The following is a 17,328-nucleotide window of genomic DNA, read 5'->3' on the forward strand; positions in this document are numbered from 1 at the left end:
ATCCTCTTCCCTTCCCTACACTTCTGAACCACAGGGTCAGACTCTGTGCCAAATATCATTTAACCTACCTTCTTAATTATTATAAATACATTTTAAAACTGTACACAGGTCTTTGACAGCACTGAGCTATCAAAAGGCATTTGGGATCCTCTGGGGCAAGCCCTCAAAGCTTTGTCATAACCCACAGCTTTCTCCACTTCAAAGGACATCCTTCAGATACAGAGGGTCAATCTTCTCTTCATTCGCCTCCCATCAATCCATTCATGTATTAGCACTGCTTGCTGATTCAGTATTCCAAACAGTTGGAGTTCCCTTCCCTGATTTAAGTTCTCCCACTTATTGCAGTCTGAAAGCCTCTCCTCCAGCCACCTTGTCACTCAACAAGTCTTCAGTCAATCATCTCACCATCTCACAATTCCTCAAGATCAGCAGCCTTATTATCTGACACATTTCCGAAGCACCTTAGCAAAACTACAAGAAAAGCAGTATGCAAATGCAACCTTTTGATCTACAGCATAAATTTTATCATTAGTCTTCCAGAGAATAAACCCAAGGAAAGCATCTGGCCCCTTGCATATTCTGGCACCTTCCTCCTTCCTTTCCAGTCCTTATGAAGGATCTTGACTTGAAATGTCAATTTTTTTTTCCATTTCCTGCTGAGTTCCTCCAGCAGTTTGTATGTGTTGCCTCTTAAGTGTTGCACCTGTACCCACCTCCACAGTTCATCTGGCAGCTCGTTCCAGGTACACACTGCCCTATATGTAAAGGAGTTACTGCTCACATCTCTCTTAAATCTCTGCCCTCTTATCTTATATCTGTGCCCTCTAATTTTGGACTTTCTTATCCTGGAGAACAGATGATGACCGTCCACCATAACCCTCATGATTTTATAAATACCCTACACTCATGGGAATAAAGATCCTGCATGGCCAACCTCTCCCAATGTCTTTTCTATGACAAGGTGACCAAAACTGTAGAGCAGGGGTCGGCAAACTTTTTGCCTCTGTGAGCTGGATCGCGTATTAATGAGCGGACGGTGGGCCAGATAAATGCCATAAAAAACTTGAAATATGGGAATTATCCATTTTAAATACATCTAATTATGTTTTGCCTCAAATTTATGAATAACTCATGCTAGAAAATCATTTGTGCTTAAGGTTGCCTACCCCTGCTGTAGAGAATACTCCAGCCTTACTAAAAACATAAACTGCATCACAGACCCCCACCATCTGGGCCATGCTCTCCTCTCACTGCTGCTATCAGGCAGGAGCAACAGAAACCTTAGGTCCCACACCACCAGGTTCAAGAACAATTATGTACCTTTAACCAGATAGATAGCTTCACTCAGCTCAACTCAGAAAATAAATCTCAGGGCAGTATATGCTGACATATATGTACAGGTTTCCCCCACCATCCGAAGGTAGAGCATTCCTATGAAACGGTTCGTAAGCCGGAATGTCGTAAAGTGAAGAAGCAATTACCACTTATTTATATGGGAAAAATTTGTGAGCGTTCGCAGACCCAAAAATAACCTACCAAATCATGCCAAATAACACATAAAACCTAAAATAACAGTAACATATAGTAAAAGCAGGAATGATATGATAAATACACAGCCTATGTAAAGTAGAAATACTTTTCCACAATCATTGCCGCACTGTTCTCTGTAGCGAAAATCTCGCGCAAGCACTCTCGGCAGAAACACGGCGCAAGGGCCGTCGGCAGAAAATCTCACGCAAGCGCTGTTGGCAGAAACACTCTCTCCGGTAACGTTTAAGCTATGAAGCTGCCAAATCATACCAAATAACACGTAAAAATATACAGCCGATATAAAGTAGAAATAATGTATGTACAGTGTAGTATCTCTTACAGGAATCGGGAAGACAGCGAGCACACTGCTGATGGTGTGTTAGGCTCAGTTGTCGGAGGTTGGGTGGTGCAGCAGCCCCCACCCTCCGGGCAGCGAACCGCTACCCATCCACGAAGCATGCAGGGGTACAGCGGTGGCCGGGACACATCCAGCACATCTTTAAGAAAAAAGCCGAAACAAACAAGCTAATTAATTAGGTGCCACCCAGCAGGTAAATGTTGGCCCAGATCAGAGGCAATTGCCGATTGTGTTGCCTCTGATCTGGGCCGACAATTACGTGCCAGGCGGCACCTAATTAATTAGCTTGTTTATTTCGGCTTTTTTCTTAAAGATGCGCTGTGTGCCTCCCGGCTCCTGCAGCATTCTCTGCGAATCGGTATCTGTCTGTGGTCCGTTCGCTACTGCAATCGGTTTTGATTGTTATCCTTTCCTCTTCCAATTGCATCAGCTCTTCATCTATCAGTTCTTGGTCATGGGATGCCAAAACCTCTTCAACATCATCTTCGTCAACTTCCACAAGGCAAACTCACTTTATCCTTACTTCGTTCACCACGATCAAAACGCTTAATTATGTCTAGTTTTACGTTAAGTGTAACACCCTTACAAGCTCTTTCAGGCTTTTCTGACACCTTAGAACTCATCTTGCTAACGGCTGCTCACAGGCACGTGCTTAAGCAATGTCGGTGAGAATGCCGTTCCGAATCCGGGGAGAGTGGCTGCCTTTTATCGCACCTTGATTTTTTTCGTTAACAGTGAAAACACCTTCTGTTAGCGAAATCAGGTACTAATGTAGGTCCTTCATAACAGCGAGGTCTCGTAAAGCGAACGCTCGAAAAGCAGGGGGGCACCTGTACTTTGAAAATAAGTTTATTTTGAACTTTGAGTTATAACATTGATACCCCTAAACTAGATGCCCTGACAAATGAAGACCAGCTTACTGAATGCTTTCCTCACCACCCTGTGTACTTGTGTGGCTGCTTTCAGCCAACTGTCCACTTCTACTCCCAGCTCCCTCTGTTACACAACAATCATCAGTGCCCTGAAATGCACTCTAAAAGTCCTACACTGCATTGACTGTCCAAAATGCATCATTTCATACTTATCTAAGTTGAATTCCATGAGTAAGCCGAGACCCTCAATCTTTCCATGAACACTGGCTCACCCACTGAAGGAGTGCTGCATTCTATATTTATTTTAAACCATAAGCACTTTTGAGCATCGAGTGATCAAAGTTCAAGCTAACTTTATTATCAAAGGACATATACATCACCATTTCCAACCCTGAGATTCCTTTATTTACAGGCATACACAGTAAACCCAAGAAGCACAATAGAACCGATGACATACCACACACAACAGAAAGGACAATGATTGTGCAAAAAAACCCTCTGCAAATGTAAAAAGAAAGAACAAAAATAATAATAATACTAGTAAATAAATAAGCAATGAATATCAATAACATAAGACGAAGAGTCGTTGAAAGTGAGTCCAGTTTAGTTGGAAACAACAGGAATTCTGCAGATGCTGGAAATTCAAGCAACACACATCAAAGTTGCTGGTAAACGCAGCAGGCCAGGCAGCATCTCTAGGAAGAGGTACAGTCGACGTTTCAGGCCGAGACCCTTATGGATGCTGCCTGGCCTGCTGCGTTCACCAGCAACTTTGATGTGTGTTGCCAGTTTAGTTGGAACAATTCAGTGATGGGCAAATGAAGTTGAGTCAAGTTTTCCTTTCTGGTGATAACTTCAACTTCCTGAAAGGCAGGCTGGCATTCCTACCTCTGCTTGAACCTGGATCAATGAGCAGCAAGTCAAACTGCTCCTTAGTGCCCAACACCGAGATCAGCCAGGATAACTGACTGAATGCTGGGATCTCCCAACAGGACTAGTTTCACTGTCAGTCATCTCCCGACCAGGACAGATCCGCTTCGCCACCTTTCACCTCCCGACCCAGCGGTGCCCACTTCGCCACTTAGCACCACCCCACCAAGCAGGACCGACTTAGCTATCCGTCACCTCCTGACCCAGCAGGGCCCGTTTGGCCGCCTATCACTTCCGTACCCAGCATGACTGACTTCGCTGTCTATCACCTCCTGACCCAGCGGGAACCATTTGGCTGCCTGTCACCTACCAACCCGGAGGGAATCATTTCACCATCTGTCAGCCCTCCTCAACGGGATCCATTCTATCGTCTGTCACCTTTCTACCCAGCGGGACCCGTTTCACCGTCTGTCACCTCTCTACCCGGGTGATCCCGTTTCACCGTCTGTCACCTCTCTACCCGGCAGGTCCCGTTTCACCGTCTGTCACTTCCCTACCCGGCGGGTCCCGTTTCACCGTCTGTCACCTCTCTACCCGGGTGATCCCGTTTCACCGTCTGTCACCTCCCTACCCGGGTGATCCCGTTTCACTGTTTATCTCTTCCCCACCCGGCGGGTCCCGTTTCACCGTCTGTCACCTCTCTACCCGGCAGGTCCCGTTTCACCGTCTGTCACCTCTCTACCCAGTAGGTCCCGTTTCACCATCTGTCACCTCTCTACCCGGGTGATCCCATTTCACCGTTTGTCACTTCCCTACCCAGCAGGTCCCATTTCACCATGTGTCACCTCTCAACCTGGCGGGACCCGTTTCACCATGTGTCACCTCTCTACCCGGCGGGTACCGTTTCACCGTCTGTCACCTCCCTACCCGGCGGGTCTCGTTTCACCGTCTGTCACCTCTCTACCCAGCAGGTCCCGTTTCACCGTCTGTCACCTCTCTACCCGGGTGATCCCGTTTCACCATTTGTCACTTCCCTACCCAGCAGGTCCCGTTTCACCGTCTGTCACCTCTCAACCTGGCGGGACCCGTTTCACCGTGTGTCACCTTTCTCCCCGGCGGGACCCGTTTCACTGCGTGTCACCTCTCTTCCCGGCGGGACCCGTTTCACCGTGTCTCACCTCTCTACCTGGCGGGTCCCATTTCACCGTCTTTCACCTCTCTACCCGGCGGGACTCGTTTCACCGTGTGACACCTTTCTCCCCGGCGGGACCCATTTCACCGTGTGTCACCTCTCTCCCCGGCAGAACCCATTTCACCGTGTGTCACCTCTCTACCCGGCGGGACCCATTTCACCGTCTGTCACCTCTCCAGCCAGGTGATCCCGTTTCCCCGTCTGTCACCTCTCTACCCGGCAGGTCCCGTTTCACTGTCTGTTACCTCTCTACCCAGCAGGTCCCGTTTCACCGTCTGTCACCTCTCTACCCGGGTGATCCCGTTTCACCGTTTGTCACTTCCCTACCCAGCAGGTCCTGTTTCACCGTCTGTCACCTCTCAACCTGGTGGGTCCTGTTTCACCGTCTGTCACCTCTCTACCCGGCGGGACCCATTTCACCGTCTATCATCTCTCTACCCGGGTGATCCCGTTTCACCGTCTGTCACCTCTCCCCTTCGGGTCCCGTTTCACCGTCTGTCACCTCCCTACCCGGCGGGACCCGTTTCACTGTCTGTCACCTCCCGACCTGACAAAGAGTTTGCAGATGCTGGAATTTGGAGTAGCACACAATTTGGAGGAACTCACCGGACCAAGCAGCCGCGACGGAGGAAACTAAGCAAGTGAACGGTCTCGACCCAAAACGTCGACTGCCCATTTCCCTCCGTAGATGCTGCCTGACCCGGTGAGTTCCTCCAGCGCCCGGCGTGTTGTTCCCTCTATCAACAGGGTCCAGTGCACCGTGGGTTAACACCACACTCCACCTCCTCCCGGGTGAGTCTGCCCCCTCTCCCTCTTTCCCCGTCTCTAACTCTTGAGTGTCCATCACTAGCTGTACTCACCAAGTCGTGCGCGCCGCCATTGCACGAAATCCAAAATACGACCCGTCGCTGCGCCAAGATATGAACGACAATGCCGTAAAGTGCACGGCTGGAGCCGGAGGACAGCGGTGCGCGTGTGTTCGGCTCTCAAGCCTAAACTCGGCAGATGCTACTCTTCCAAACACGAGAAAATCCGCAGGCGTTGGAAACCCAAAGCAACACACACAATGTGCTGGGCTCTGCGCTTGCTGGAGACCTCGAGCAATACGCATACACCAAATACGGGAGGAACTCGGCAAGTCAGGCAGCACCTGTGCAGGCGAGTAAACAGTCGACTTTTCGAGCCGAGACCCCTCTTCAGGGTGCGGAGGCCAGTAAAAGACAAAGCAGTCCCCACACCTCCGTCAGCTCTCGCTGAGGCTGCACCTGATAGGGTCAATGACCGTCGCAGACCTGCAGGTGAAGAGTCGCGTCACCTGGAAGGATTGTTGGAGGCCTAGGATGGTGGAAGGGGAGGAGGTGCATGGGCAGGTGTAGCACTCGTCAAGCTTGCAGGGTGAAGTGGGGAGGGACAAGTACACGGGGAAGTTCTGTCAAGACTGGTCCCTCGGTAAAGCGGGGAGCAAAGTTAGGTAAAGACACAGGATGCCGTTCGAGGTGGCGTAAATTACGGGAAATGTGGAATACAGAGACTCGTGTGGTGGTAGGAAATGAACAAAGCAACCCTATCACTGTTATGATGGCGGGGAATGGGTGAGGGCAGTGTTGATTTTGGTGGAAAGGAACACGCGTTCTTTAGGAAAAAAGAGGACATCTCAAATGTTCTGGAATGGAAAGCCTCAGACAGAGAAACTGAGAGAAGGGAATAACATTTTTACAAGTGACAGGGTGGGAAGAGGTATAGTTAAGGTAACTGTGAGAGTCAGTGGGTTTGGAAAAGATGTCAGTGAATAGACTGTCTCTGGAGATGAAAAAGGGAAGAGAAGTGGACCAAGTAAATTTGAGGGCAAAGTGGAAATTGGATTAAAAGTTGATGAGCCCAGCATGGTTACAGGAAGCAGCACCAATGCTGTAGTCAATGTGGCAGAGGAAATGTTGGGAGCATTCACAGTGTAGGCTTGGAACATGGATCAGCTGGGATCGACCATGCTTGCAGTTATCTGGAACAAAGCAATGAAAATGCTGGAGCAACTCATCGGGTCAGGCAACATCTGAGGAGGGAAATGGACAGCTGACGATTTGATCGAGTCCCTTCAAATAGATTTGACTCCATTTATCTAAAATATTTTATTTGGATTTTATATTAATTCCCACATCCGGAAAAGGTCGAAATCAAACAAAATTAACATCTGCAATAAAATAAATAGAAAAAATAAAGAAGTATAGTTAAAGTAACTGAGAGTTAATAGGTTTGTAAAAAGTATCAGTAACTAGTCTGTCTCCAGAGATGGAGAGACAGAGAGAGATCGAAGAAGAAGGGGGACCGTAAATTTGCCTGCAACTTGCTATTGCCACAATGGGTCTACAGCGGATGCAATCTCACTGGCTGTTCCCTCAGCCTTGGCCCTCCTGGACAACAGCAATACCCACATCAGCCTGCTGTTTATTGATGACAGCTCACCGTTCAACACTATCATACCCACAATGCTAATTGACAAGCTCCTATACCTGGGCCTCTGTACCTCACCCTGCAACTGGATTCTTGACTTCCTCGCAGGGAGACCGCAGTGAATGCAGATCGGAAATAGTATCTTCCCGCTGACAATCACAACTGGTGCACCTCAAGGACGTGTGCTTAGCCCAACGCTCTGGTCTCTTTACATCCACAGCCATCAAATGTCATCGATAAATGTGCTGACGACACAACTATTTTTGGGGGAATTTCAAGTGGTGATAAGGTGGCATACAGGAGCGAGATAGATCAGCTGCTTGAGTGGAGTTTGCACAGCAGCCTTGCACTCAGTGTCAGGATGATCAAAGAATTGATTGTGTACTTCAGGAAGGTTAAGTTGAGGAAGCACAAACCAGTCCTTATCAAGGGATCAGCAGTGGAAAGGGCAAGTAATTCCAAGTTCCTGGTTGTCAACATCTCTGAAGATCCACCCTGAGCCCAGCATATTGATGTAATTACAAAGAAGGCACGACAGCGGCTATATTTCATCAGGAGTTTGAGGAGACTTGCTATGACACAAAATACTTGCCAATTTCTACAAAAGGTACATCTATCATTGAGGACCACCATCACTCAGCTCATGCCCTCTTCTCATTGCTACCAACAAAGGAGAAGGTACAGGAGCCTGAAGACACACACTCAACACTTTACGAACACTTCTGCTGTCTGATTTCTGAATGGACATTGAACCCATGTACACTACCTCAATATTTTTTCCTCTCTTTTCAGACTACTTATTTAATTTTAGAAATATATTTCTTCTTGTAATTTATAGGGTTTATTATTGTTACTACTTTATTAGTATGTATTGTAATGTACTGCTGCCAAAGCAACAAATTTCATGACATATGCCAGTGATATTAAATCTGCTGCAGATTCGGAATAAATGATAATGCGGTGCCCAAACCTCAGTGGGGTCATTATCGGGGCCACCTTCTCTGCTGCTGTTGCTGTTCTCAGCGAGACATGATCTTCCCCTGCAGTTTAATACAGCAATACTGAGGACTACAGACTTTGTCAAAAAATTTCTTCACAATTGCAAATTTTTTAAAAAATTGGATGTAACTAAATTGATTAATGAAAACATTGTTTATCAATGCTATTCCCAAAAAAAAAAACACTTTCTGGTATTGTAGACTCGAGACACTACAGATGCTGGAAGCCTTGAGCAAGACACAAAGTGCTGGAGGAACTCAGCAAGTAAGACCACATCTATGGAGGGGAATAAACAGTCAACATTTGGGTCCAAGACCCTTCATCAGGACAATACCCTCTGATAATGATTAAAACCATTATAAAAACTGCACAGAAGTCGATAATCAATCAGTGGGGTTGATTCTGCATCTCCGCATACGCTGCCTGATCTGCTGAATAATTATACATTTCAGAAAAGCTATTATATCTGTTCCAACTCTTGGAAAAGCCATCAAATTATGTCATGGATTCTAAATCAGTTTGCTATGTTTTTTTAAAATATCATGTTGCCTTTATTTCTTTTCCAATCAGATGTCAAGGTTGCTAAAAGAGTTCAGAGGGGAAGGGAAAAATTAGGGGCAAATTGAAAGCATGAGAAAAGACTTCCAGCAAACATGAAAGGGAATCCAAAGGCATTCTGTAGACAAGTGATCAGAGAAATAATTGTAAGAACAGAGGTGTGACTAATCTGACAACAAAAAGGAATTTTAATCAGGGAGGTAATGACTATGCATAAGGTTTCAGATGAGAATTTTACCAAGTGTTCACCAAAGGAGAAAATGCTACTGAGAGCCAGATTAAAAAAAACTTAGAAGACAAATAGTATCAAAGTTAGTTCCACTGCCTCACCACACCAGACACCTGCGTTCAGTTCCTGATTTCAGATGCTGTCTGTGAATTTGGCATGTTCTCATTGTGTCTGTGTGGACTTCTCCTGGGTTCTCTACCTTTGTCCCACACCCCAAGGACATGAGGATCAGTAGGATAAATGGCCACTGTAAACTGCCCATGTGTGTCGATGAGTTGTGAAATCGGTAGGGGTGCTTGAGTTGATGAGACTGTGGGGAGAATATAAAATGGGACTATTGTAGGATTTGTGTAAATTGGCAGTTGATGGTCATCAAGAAGTTGCTGGGTGAAAGGGCCTGTTTCCAATGCTGTATCTGTCTCAGACTCTACAACTCGGAAATCGAGAAACTGCAGATGCTGGAGACCGTCAGTAGGTCAGGCAACCTCTGTAGAAGGATAAACAGTTAGTGTAACACACACAAAATGCTAGAGGAACTCAGCAGGTCAGGCAGCATCTATAGAAAGGAATAAACAGCCTACATTTCAGGCCTGATGAAGGGTCTCAGCCCAAATCATAGACTGTTTATTCTTTACCATAAGTGCTGACTTCCTTCAACAGTTTTATGTGTTACTCTGGATTTCCAGGGTCTGCAGATCCTGGTGTAAAACAATAAATGTTTTCAGTTCTGTGACCTTCCATCAGAACTGAGAAAAAAGTCAATTTTCAGGAGGGGGAAAGATGGGGAGGGCAGCGCTGCTCCTTCTCTGCAACCATTCCTTTTTTTCAGTATCTTGACTGGTACTTCCATCCTAACCTCTGTTCCAAAGTATTGTTTTTATTCCAAATTATTGTTGTATTCTCTGTAGCCAATGCCCTTATGATCATTCTTTTGGAGCCAGAGCCTGATTCCCACTAATTGTCAATCATAATTCCATGCCGCTATCTGTGTCTATTGCCACCAACCTTCTCACATTATGCACAAGTGCAAACAACAGAAACAAAAAAGTATGAAAGCAGATTTTTCTCCCTGAAGTTCTGAACCTAATTGCTTTAAATGAAAGAAAATTCAGTTGGAGATTTGTCATACTAAGCTTTTTCACTTTGTGTCAAATTTCCCTTCCACCCTGACAGTCCCTTTATAATCTTTGTTCTAGTACTAATTATGACCTCTCTTCTTGCTTCACACTTCCAATGCTCTATCCTGATGAATTTCTTCCTTCCAAATTAGCTTCAACATCTGTTCCAAAGTAGACCTCAAACTTTGGTTGTTTGTATTCTTCCAAAAAAAAATCCGCATGCATTTGGTGATATATTTGGTATGCTTTCCTCACACAAGGGAGGCTGCAGAATATGCGAAGCTCACATCACAGTTGTAGAAGCAACTGTGCATACCCCTCTTTTTCAGGTTCCCAGATGGCAATTGCTTTTCTACCCCTTACTGTTACATGATGCCATTGATCTGTTTACCTGGATTGCCCATCTCTGTTACTGGCATTAAGCAGTAGACCACTGGAGAAGGCATTTCATTCTCAGAGGATATCTCCCTTGCCACATGATCACCAACATCCGAAGTGTCTGAATTCCTTGCAGCTGTGGAGTAGATCAAAGGAAATGCTCATTTTCCTTTGTGTTCTGTGCTAACTATAGCCTGTCTTCAAGTTCAAGTGAAGAGAGCCACTGGAGTTATTTCCTGCATACATGGTTATCCAAAAGTATGCTGGGGTTCCCAAATGGCACTGGAAATGCAGGCAAAGGGTTTCAGCTGCATCATCATTTCAGTTGGACATGCTGACACCAAGCTTTCTGAGGTTGAGTTGAGTGCTCCACAATGTCCTGGATCTAAGTGCAGCAAAATCAGCAAAATTTTGCTGGTTTAACTCAGAAAATATTAAAAGTTGTAGAAAGGAGACGTTTCTGAATGCTTACATGACAGGAATCAACACTATTTAAATTCAGCTATCAAAGGAGTTTCAAAGTAAACATCTACACCTTGACAATATTGTTCATCCCTGCATCTTGGTTACTTTGATCATGCAATGAAGGCTAAGTTGATCGAGTGAAATTTCCCATCTTAAAAACTCAACCCAGACTTAACAGAGTGGGTAAGCTTTATAGCAATTACAAACTTCAAAGGTGAACTATGGTTTATTCAAATTAGTTTAATTATGATTTAAAATTAGAATTGAATATCTTTAAAAATAAACTAAGCATAAATTTCTGGGCGATATGACATTGTCTTCAGTGATAATATCTATAGATGACTTTAAAATCTGCCTGTGTTGTCTCTCATTCCCATACTCCTTAATCTCAGCTTCTATCAATATCTAAAAAAAATATAAATAGCATTATATTTTAGATGTAATAATTTATATTTACTGTATATGAATATAAATCTATTTACATTCCATCCTTTTTCTCAATAAACCATGACCATTTCATTTATGGTGGACCTGACTTGTAAGAAAATGTATTCCACACTGCAGATCTTAGCAAAATATAATTTAATTTAGAAGTACTTTTTTTATCCATTAAAATGTGTTCTTGAAGTACATTTCCCTTTCTCTGTTGATGTTGGTTCAATCTTCCAATGATTGTATTCCTTCTGCAATCATGTTTGGATTCATACAGATGAACACATTTGAGAAACTGAGTTATCCTGACAAAAACAATAGCAGGTATAGAAGTTGCTAAAATGACAATTAATCACCATTTACAGTATAGACTGTGAAAATCCTGTACAACAAAGACATGGTGGGAGTGGGGTCATCAATCAGAGTATTTAAGGGTGATTCCTGACTACAGCCAGTACACACTCATAGCAACAGTGAATAGAAATAATCCAGATTGCAATTCTAAAGTAGCTGTTAATCACTTTTGATTACACTGGTGGGAGTTTCTTCTTGTGAATGCAATTTTAGATGTGTGAGGGCAATGGTTGGACAGCTGAGCTGCGAATTGACAATGTGAAATCAAATCAGCACGGCACTCTGATATTCTCTGCGGTTTCCAGCAGGCCCACTGACTAAGATAACAGGTGCAATTCTCAACATTTTTTTAAGTCATGCATCAGACAACATTTCAAACCTGAAACAATATCTGATTTTTCCCAAAAGGGGACCACAAACTATTTTATATCACTGTAAAGGCTCTTAATAAAGCCATGAATTTTAGTTCAAATGCAGCAATCATTAGAATGATTAGAAAGTCAAATGAGACAGAGGATGCTCGAGGAGAGGAGACACGAAGGGCTCTCTCTAGGACAGGGGCTCCCAACTTTTTTATGCCATGGACGGATACCATTGAGGAAGGAGTTTGTGGACCCCAGGGTGGGAACCCCTTCTCTAGGAGCATATTTCTGCCCGGTTGCACACTCTCCTGACTTGAATCTTAGTGGGTAGTGTTTGAGGCATTTCATCAGTAAGGATGATAATCATCATGAAATCTGCCATGAGCTGTAGCCCTGAAACAATTTGCCTTTAAGAAATGCAAGAAGGCTGGCACATTCACTCATGATAATGGCCCTCACCCTTCTACTCAACCACTCCAAGTGCTACTGCCTAGTCTGAAAACACCAATGCCCAAGGTCAAAGTACATTAATTATCGAAGTATGTGTACAACATACAACTTTGAGATTCACCTTGCAGGCAGCCACAAAAGAAAGAAACTCAATATAATCCACCACAAAGACCATCCAACATCCAGTATGCAAACAATGGACCAAATCATGCAAACAATAAAAAAGTAGACAAATAACACACAGAACATGAACCACAGAGTCCCCGAAAGTGAGTTCACAGCCATGGAGCCAGTTCAGCGCTGGAACACGTAAAGCCTCCTGGAGAAGTGAGCTGAACACTGGTTCGTCATTCACCTTTTGGCCTTGACACCTTGATCTTTCTAATCTGGCTTGGCGCTTCAATCAGCTAAAGGAAAAGCCAATAAAAAGTAGTGAATCCAGCCCAGTCCATCACAGGAAAAGCCCTCTCCACCATTGTGCACACCTACAAGGAGCACTGCCACAAGAAAGCAGCATCCATCAGCAAGGACCCCCACCATCCAGGCCATGTTCTCTTCTCGCTGCTGCCAACAGGAAGGAGCTATAAGAGCCTAAGGTGCGAAGTTCAGATGCAGTTATTACCCTTCAACCACCAGGCTCCTGAACAAGAGTGGAGAACTTCACTAACCTCAATTCTGAACTGATTCCACAACCTATGGACTCACGGTCAATAGCCTGACAACTCATGTTCTCAATATTTGTTCATTTATTTGCTTATTTTTGTTTGCATTTGCCCAGATTGTCTTCTTTTGCTCATTGGTTGTCAGTCTTTGTGTGTAGTTTTTCATTGATCCTGTTGTATTTCTTTATTCTACTGTGAATGCCTGCAAGAAAATGAATCCCTGGCAGTAAACGCTGACATGTATGTACTTTGATAATCAATTTACTTTAAACTATGCTTTCTGTCAAATGCTTTGTTTGCTCAAGTTGAAATGTGAAAACATGTTTTGCAGGTATTACTGTAAGTTGACATGCTGGTTGCTTCATGAGCAATGAACAAGGATAAATCTCAAGGTAATCTCTGAAGTGATCAATTTACATCTTAAAATGTAAGGCAAAAAATTATCCTGGTTCTGTATAGTGACTTCTGTGTGCTTCCTTTTACAAATCATATTTTCATGAAATTGCATATTGCAGAAGAAATATCATGAGACTGCCAAAATAAAGCTATATCCAGTCTGGTCCCTTATTAATTCCCACAGTACCACTAGTACCAAACTGTATCGATCCCTGCTGTTCCTTTGGATTCATCATCAGTGTGGAAATGGGAAGCCTGTTGTGTGGGCAACAGCTTGCTCTCTGTATCCTACTGCCCTGGCTTGCGTATCGATAAAGTCGAGAGCTAGTATGCAACAGCCATGGTTGACCCCGACCAGTGGAGGGGCCTCTCTCACAATTAATGTTAGGGGAATTTAAATGATTTCCTTATATACTTCTGTGAAACTTGCCAATATATCTGCTCTTCTTCCTTCCACCCCTACCCCCACCAATGTATTGTTTACACCTAAACAAATCCAAGCTTTACCCGATCAGCCCAACCTCTGCAGGACTAAGAGCGACATTCATAGTGGAATGGTTTCAGGTTAATCGTGCTTAGAAGAATTAACATTGATTGTGAATGAAAGCTATGCTTGTTGTTTAAACAAAATGGAACTTTCACAGTGATCAAGATTTGAAAACGTTTGTCTTTTGCAAGAGATACCTTTATGAGAGCAATACTTTTATTTATCTCCATTCCATCCACACTTACCCTTGATCCACAATTCTGATCCTTTCCTCCCACTGCTACCTCCACAAAATAGTAGTCTTACCTCCTACCTCTCAGTATGTTGGCCCTTGGGACAAAGGCATTCCCCCAGTGCTGCTACTTGCCACCAAGTGCATTTTCTTTCACAGGAGGAAATCATTTAGATCAGAAGACAAAGGAGCAGAATTAAGCCATTGAGACTGCTCCGCCATTCAATCATATCTCTCTCAACCCCATTCCCATGCCTTCTACCTTTGACCCTCTTACTAATCAAGAACCTATCGACCTCCACTTTAAATATACTCAATGGCTTGGTTCCACAGCTATCTGTGGCAATGATTTATTTATTGAGATATAGCACAGAATAGGCCTTTCCAGCCCTTCAAGTCATGCTGCAGAGCAAGCCTAATCACGGGACAATTTACAATGACCAATTAACCGACTAATCATATGTCTTTGGAATGTGGAAGAAAACTGGAGCACCTGGAGAAAATCCACGCGGTCACGGGGAGAACTTACAGGTAGTGGCTGGTACTGTAAAGCTTTGTGCTAACCACTACGCTATTGTGCAGCCTTAAATTCATCTGTTGTTTCTTTCCATTTCACTACCCATGCCTCTCAGTCCTTCCATAAGTTGCTAATATTTTAAGCTCCCCCCCCCCCCACCCATTGAGTTGTCCCCTTCCCCAGGCTCCACCATTGTGCTGCAGATTATCCCCTTTGAGTGGTCTTGATTTCCAGCAATGGCCTGCACCACTTGTTACTGCTCCTGCAGTCAAGCACCTATTTGCTTCCTTCTGTCACAATTCCTTACTGGCTACCCGCCACCTCTTATTATTGCCAATGTAAGCATGGACAATTACTCATATACTACCTTTGATGGTTTTCACTTCTCCTTCGCCTTGCATCACATCTCCCTACCCACTGTGCTCTAGGTCCTCTATTTACTCTTCTATACACTGGATATCTACAGAACCCCCAACAGAAAACAACCCCATCATCCCATGCAGAAATATCTCTATCAACAACATCGAAACCACAACAGAATTTCCCAATCAAAGACACTCCTGCTGAAACCCCACCTATTCTTAAATTAACAAAACCACTTCAGACTTCCTTCACATGGTGATTGTAAATCCAACTCAAATCTGAGGTAACACAACTTATTGCAATTTAGATCCAAAACCTTTATTCTAGTTATTTTCACCCTCTGGTTTGATAACCAGCTCAAACCTCTGAACAGAATGAGAGTGGTAAAATGAAGACAAATACTTATGATATTTTTACAGATAACAAGGACATGACAGAAAATTAATAATTGTTAGGATCCATTTTCATAGCAGAGGAACCCAAAAACATGAGAAAAGGAGGAAATTATTTGGTCTAGTAGGCTGAAGAAAATTGTAATGATGAAAATAATATCTTAATTTCCATAGCAAGATTGATTCCACTCTAAGACATTGAATTATAATACAGATGTCTTTGTCATAATTTTCCATAGGTCGTTAGACTTGAAAATGACAGCTTTTCTTTGGAAAAGTACTAATGTATCCGTATTATTTAGGAAAGCAGAAACCTGGAAATTGCCAGGCTATTTGTTTAATATGAATTAGAATCAACTAGGACAGCAGTTGGATAACTGAAATGGACGAACTCATTAAAGAGATTTATTGTAGATTTTTGGAGGATTAATCATAAAGATCACAACAAATTGAATTTTTGGGTGGTTGCCAATATGATGCATGAGGAAATGTCTATGAAATGCTTTTTTAACCTGGACTTCCAAAAGACATTAAAGGTTTAAATAAGTTAGCAGCAAGATTGAAGGAAAAAAAATGAAAGAGCAGATTATTATTTAAATGGTAAAAAATTGCAGCATGCTGCTGTGCAGAGGGACTTGGGAGTGCTTGTGCATGAATCACAAAAGGTTGGTTTGCAGGTGCAGCAGGCTATCAAGAAGGCAAATGGGATGTTGGCCTTCATTGCTAGAGGGATTGAATTTAAGAGCAGGGAGGTTATGCTCCAACTGTACAGGATACCGGTGAGGCCACACCTGGAGTATTGTTTGCAGTTCTGGTCTCCTTACTTGAAGAAGGATATACTGGCTTTGGAGGTGGTGCAGAGAAAGTTCACCAGGTTGATTCCAGAGATGAGCGGGTTAGACTTATGAGGAGTTGCCCAGGACTGTATTCGCTGGAATTCAGAAGAATGAGATGAAACATATAAAATTATGAAAGGGATAGATAAGGTAGAGGCAGGAAAGTTGCTTCCACTGGTAGGTGAGACAAGAGCTAGGGGACATAGCCTCAAGATTAGGGGGAGTAGATTTAGGATGGAGATGAGGAGGACCTGCTTTTCCCAGAGAGTGGTGAATCTGTGGATTTCTCTACCCAGTGAAGCAGTGGAGGCTACCTCAGTAAATATATTTAAGATTGGGTTGGATAGATTTTTGCATAGTAGGGGAATTAAGAAAGGCAGGTAGGTGGAGATGAGTCCATGACCAGATCTTATTGCTCCTATTTCTTATGTTTTAAGATTGAAAATGCATGCAGTTGAAGGGAATTCCTGACACGGTCTGGTGATTAGGTTCACTGGGAGAAGATAAAGAATAGGAATGAAGACCATGGACATTGTTTAGTGAGGTGTACAAAGTTGAGTTACAATAGATCTCAACTGCCCTTTCTCTGCTTTCCATTGTTTATCCTAAGGAGAGATGAGATAAGAGTACTGTATATTGCTAGAGATGCCCATATCCTGAAGAATGAATGAAGCAACGTTGGTAGATGGAGTATCTGCAGTTGACCCAAAAAAAACAAACTGGAATGTCTTTGAAGTAGTAAAGTCCTAGGTGGGTGGCAGGGTGGAGATATGCCTCTACCAAAGGAGGTGTAAGGCGCTCCTTCCCTCCACCATCCTGCAGGTCACC

At 43.8% G+C, this 17,328-nt stretch overlaps 1 protein-coding gene across 1 annotated transcript in view; it reads right to left on the bottom strand.

Moving 5' to 3' along the window:
- pdss2 (prenyl (decaprenyl) diphosphate synthase, subunit 2) overlaps positions 1 to 5,766 on the bottom strand; it is a 228,774-nt gene extending 223,008 nt beyond the window's left edge. The window contains exon 1 of the mRNA XM_072246133.1: positions 5,683 to 5,766. The gene's annotated coding sequence lies outside the window, so the exon portion shown is untranslated. The remainder of the gene's footprint in view (positions 1 to 5,682) is intronic.
- Between the last annotated feature and the right edge of the window lie 11,562 nt (positions 5,767 to 17,328).

This window comes from Mobula birostris, chromosome 2 (genome assembly GCF_030028105.1).
Source record: "Mobula birostris isolate sMobBir1 chromosome 2, sMobBir1.hap1, whole genome shotgun sequence".
NCBI classification, from domain to species: domain Eukaryota; kingdom Metazoa; phylum Chordata; class Chondrichthyes; order Myliobatiformes; family Myliobatidae; genus Mobula; species Mobula birostris.